We start from the raw sequence: 5,204 nt of genomic DNA, 5'->3' as shown, positions 1-5,204 counted from the left end.
CCAGATGTTGGGGTCCAGCCCCAGCAGGTCCAGGGGTTCCCAAAGGTGTGGATGCACGGAGTCAGGGAAGAAGGAATGACACGGAGGCAGCGTTTAGTCCATCAGCGTAGCGAGGTTCTCCAGCCAGGTTCCTAAAATTGAGGTTTAGAGAGTATAAAGGAGAGGAAGAGAAAGATCAATGTGAGCAAATCATTGATCAGCTGCCTCCTGCACGCCCCCTACTGGGGATTGAGCCCAAAATCTGGGCATGTGCCTTGAACAGGACTTGAACTGGCAACCTTTTGGTGCATGGGACAAAACCAACCAACTGAGCCACACCCGCCAGGCATCCCCTCTCTATATTTGTAACTCCATTCTCCAACCATGAGGAACTTGGCTTTCATTTCCACAATACTGTATATTTACATATTTGCTCAATTCTAGAATTCCAAAAAGTAACTTCAAATTGTTCATTCATGCCTATGGGGAAAAATGCCTACCTAGTAGAGTTTAGTATTTGTTTAGAGTTCTTTTTGTCTTTAACCTGAAGGCATGTGCTCTAAATACTATATTCAAAAGTTGTGTAAGTTCATTGATTTTATTTTTTTCTCACCCTTAAGTATGTGTCTCTTTTTTTACTGTGAAGTATGGTACCTATTTGCTTTGTTTAACAATGGACAGGTTACTTTGATTTTCTAAATTGTATAAGTCATCCCATTCGATTGAATGCCTTATTGATTGAATGACTATCCCATTGATTGTGATCTTACTGGTTATCGAAGCACATTCTTCTGTACCTGAGAAACAGGACAGCACAATTATCCTAAATTGTTTTAGTGGCCACAGATGGTGCGTTCCAGTTGACTCAGTGGTCCTAAGACCAGGACAGTGCAATTACTCTAAATTGCCTCGATGGCTCTAGATAATGTGTTTCTATCAACTCAGTGATCCGGAGACCCAAAACTGTAATCTAGATAACATGCCTAAGTTTAACCCAGGTTACCCAAGGGCTCTAGATAATGTATTTCTGTCAATTCAGTGACCCCGAGACCCGAAACTGTAATTAACATGCTTAATTCTGCTTCTGTAATCTGCTTTTTTGCGAGCCAGGTGCGTCATTCCAAACCCTGAGATGTAATCAATACCTGTGTGATTTTTTGCCTATATAATCCTGGAACTGTGACCAAATGACTACTATGAGATTTGGGAATGTCCCCTCATAGTCCCGGATTGCAATAAATGTGACTCTTTAATTCGACTTCTTGAGGCGTCCTTGTGTGATTCGCGGGGTACATTACAACACTGCAGCACTTTATTTTTCTCACAATGACTTGTTCTTCGAGCCTAATGTTCTCACATGACAGTAGAAAACCAAAACTTGTTATCTCTTAAAGAATTGAGAATTGTGTACAAAAATTTTACATAAATTAAAAGGATGAATTGCCCAGCTGATGTAATTCCATGGATTGAACATAGTCCCATGAACCAAGAGGTCCCAGATTTGATTCCCAGTCAGGACACATGCCCAGGTTGTGGGCTTGATCCCCAGTAGGGGGCGTGTGGCAGGCAGCCTATGGATGTATCTCTCATCGATGTTTCTATGTATCTCCTTTCCTTCTCTCTGAAATCAATAAAAATGTATTTTTAAAAAAGCATCAGGTTTTTAAAAAAAAAGATGAATAAATTTAGAGGTGAAAATGCAAATTGTTTTCCAACTTAAGGCAAGAAACAAGCATCCTAGGTATTCTGGCAGGAAAACTTCAGCTAAGAAAGGAAAATAGGTCTAGGTTCTCTAGATCCCTTCTGCTGCCCTTCTTCTAGAGCAGCGGTTCTCAACCTGTGGGTCGAGACCTCTTTGGGGGTCGAACAACCCTTTCACAGGAGTCGCCTAAGACCATCGGAAAACACATATATAATTACATATTGTTTTTGTGATTAATCACTATGCTTTAATTATGTTCAATTTGTAACAATGAAATTGGGGGTCACCACAACATGAGGAACTGTATTAAAGGGTCGCGGCATTAGGAAGGTTGAGAACCACTGCTCTAGAGCATAAGCAGATTTATTCCTGAGCCCATGCACTACCCACACTCCTTGCTTTCCAACCCTAAGCCCTCTTAGCCTGGTGTCACAACCTAATGAAAACGGTCTTGCTCCTTTTTTTTTTTTTTCTTGTCTTGCTCCTTTTATAAAATACTATCATTTGTTTTTGAACCATTAACTTATTTGTGATTATATTACAACATGTAATTCTCAAAACAGGAATCTGCCTTTCAAGCCAGTAAAATAAAACACAGATAAGAGTTTTTAGAAACTAAATTTCCTATTTAGTGAGGTAACACAGTAATAAAGCGTGAAATACTATTTTTGAGGTCCTCATAAGATGTGAATGACCCATGTCCCGCGTGGTTCAGGGTTCCGGCTCTGGAGAAGGGAAAGCAAATGACAGAGATGAGACAAGAAATAATAATTTGTAAATTGGGGGGCCAGGCGGGAGCTGAACGCAAGAGGGAGTCCAGAGGGAGAACTCAGCTTGTGCTCAGGCCTTGTCATCCTTTTATTTAGTTTGGGATACACCTATAGCCCTTAGGCAGGCAAGTTCCAGGAACAGACAGACTTTCTTATCAGTAAGGATTTACATGACTATCTGGTGGGGAAGTTGCTTCAGCTACCATTGTCTCCACTAAACAGTGGTTGCACTGCCCTGACCTTTGCCAGGGCTCAAGGGTCACCAGCCTTCCGGGCTCCTTGTCCACACCTCTCTGCTAGTGAAGACAATAGGCAGCTTCCCACAATAAGATTAGTCATTCTCAATGTCTAATTGATTCCCTAACAGTTAAACCTTTAAAAAAAAAATCCTGTATTTTCATTGGTTTTTAGAGAGAGAGTAAAGGAGAGGGATAGAGAGATAGAAACTTTCCAAGCCTCAAACTCTCTCAACACCATCAGACTGGCAGGACAGAAATGACAGCTGGGTCAGGACTCATGCCAGCTTCTAAAGAAATCCTGGAATTGCCCTGACCGGTTTGGCTCAGTGGCTAGAGCGTCGGCCTGCGGACTGAAGGGTCCCGGGTTCGATTCCGGTCAAGGGCATGTACCTTTGTTGCGGGCACATCCCCAGTGGGGGGTGTGCAGGAGGCGGCTGAACGATGTTTCTCTCTCATCGATGTTCCTAACAATCTATCCCTCTCCTTTCCTCTCTGTAAAAAATTAATAAAATATATTTTTTTTAAAAAGAAGAAATCCTGGAATAGGCAGCTTCTGCAGGTTAGTACCCTGAACAAATCAGGAATGTGTGGTCTCCCCACTTCTCACCAAGATGCTGGATTTCTCTTGCACAATCATGTTTTCGTTTCGGCCACCAAGTGACCAACCACATGTACAGGGGTTTAAATCATAAATATGGCCCTAACTGGTTTGGCTCAGTGGATAGAGTGTTGGCCTATGGACTGAAGGGTCCCAGGTTCGATTCCAGTCAAGGGCACATGCCTGGGTTGTGAGCTCAATCCCCAGTAGCGGGTGTACAGGAGGCAGCCGATCAATGATTCTCTCTCATCAGTGATGTTTCTCTCTCTCTCTCTCCTTTCCTCTCTGAAATCAATAAAAATATATATTTTTAAAAATCATAGATATGTACAAGGTATTAAAACACGTACCAAGGGAACAGTTAACTTGAATTCAAGATCAGATACAAGCTTCAAGGACAATTTCTTTTCAAAGGCTCATTCCAGTTCCATGAGGCCAGCATGAGGTGTATACATTTGCTAGGGCAAACTCAGACTTGATCAACTCATGCAGCAAATGCTACTCATCTGCCCACTGTATATTTAGAAGCATTTACAGTGGACAATGGACGGGCCCAACTTGTCATACTCTTGCTGATCCACATCTGCTGAAAGGTGTACAGTGAGGCCAGAATGGAGTCATCGATCCACATCGAGCACTTGTTCTTCGGCAGGGCAATGATCTTGATCTTGATCACAACCAGGGCTGTGATCTCCTTCTGCATCCTGTCGGCAATGCTGGGGTACATGGTGGTCCTACAGACAACATTGTGTTGGCATACACGTCCTTCCGGATGTCAACATTGCACTTCGTGATAGAGTTTGAATGTGGTCTCTTGGATGCCACGGGACTCCATACCCAGGAAGAAGGGCTGAAAGAGTGCCTCCGGACACGGGAACCGCTGGCTGATGATGATCACCTGCCCCTCGGGCTCGTAGCTCTTCTCCAGGATGCGGGCGGACACTGCAGTGGCCATCTCCTGCTCGAAGTCCGGGGCTACGTAGCAGAGCTTCTCCTTGATGTTACACATGATTTCCCATTCACTGTGGTGGTAAAGGTGTAGCCACACCCCGTGAGGATCTTCAGTGAGATAGTTGGCCAGGTCCCAGCCAGCTAGGTCCAGACACAGGATAGAATGGGAGGGAGTGGACCTCATTGTTGGGCATAATGTGGGTGACCCCCATCCCCAGAGTCCATAACAGTATCAGTGGTGCAGCCAGAGGCATACAGGGACAGCACAGCCTGGATGGCCATGTACATGGCCTGAGTGTTAAAGGCCTGGAACATGATCTGAGTCATCTTCTCATGGTTGGCTTTGGGGTTCAGGGGAACCTCGGTCAGCAGCACAGGGTGTTCCTCGGGGGCCACAAGCAGCTCGTTGTAGAAGGTGTGGTGCCAAATCTTCTCCATCTTCATGTCATCCAAGACGGTGAGGATACCGTGCTTGCTCTGGGCCTTGTTGCCCATATAGCTGTTCTTCTGCCCCATGCCCACCATGATGCTGGTGTTGGGGGCATCTGGCAATGGAAGGAAACACAGCTGGGGGAGGGGTGGAATCATCTACAGCAAAGCCAGCTCAGCACAGGCCATAGCCATTGTTGATGACATCTCTTCTTCCATGGCGACTGGAGGAGAATGGAATAGCACAGAGCAAAGCTGCGAGAGGAGTGTGGGCCCGCTGCAAAGAGTGAGAACAAGTGTGTGTGTTATTCATTTCAAATGTGCTTTGGTTCTGTTTGTATTAAATTTTAGGACCTTTTCCTCCCATTTTGGAGATTTTACTTACTTTTTCAAATACGTAGAAGAATGGCATGGTTCCAAAAGGCAGGTCTGCACAAAAAGGTATATTCAGAGGAGTATCTTCTCCCCTGTCCCCTCCATCCTGTCCTCGCAATTCCTGTCCACTGCCTTCTGGTAATCAACCTCAGTTCTCTCTG

General features: G+C 44.7%; 1 pseudogene; it reads right to left on the bottom strand.

The window, feature by feature from the left end:
- Positions 1 to 3,809: 3,809 nt before the first annotated feature.
- LOC102424199 lies at positions 3,810 to 4,895 on the bottom strand (annotated as a pseudogene).
- Positions 4,896 to 5,204: the final 309 nt, after the last annotated feature.

This window comes from Myotis lucifugus, unplaced genomic scaffold, assembly GCF_000147115.1.
Source record: "Myotis lucifugus unplaced genomic scaffold, Myoluc2.0 scaffold_3445, whole genome shotgun sequence".
Taxonomy (NCBI): Eukaryota; Metazoa; Chordata; class Mammalia; order Chiroptera; family Vespertilionidae; genus Myotis; species Myotis lucifugus.
Note: the sequence above shows the minus strand (reverse complement) of the source record. Positions and strands in the feature narration are given on the sequence as shown.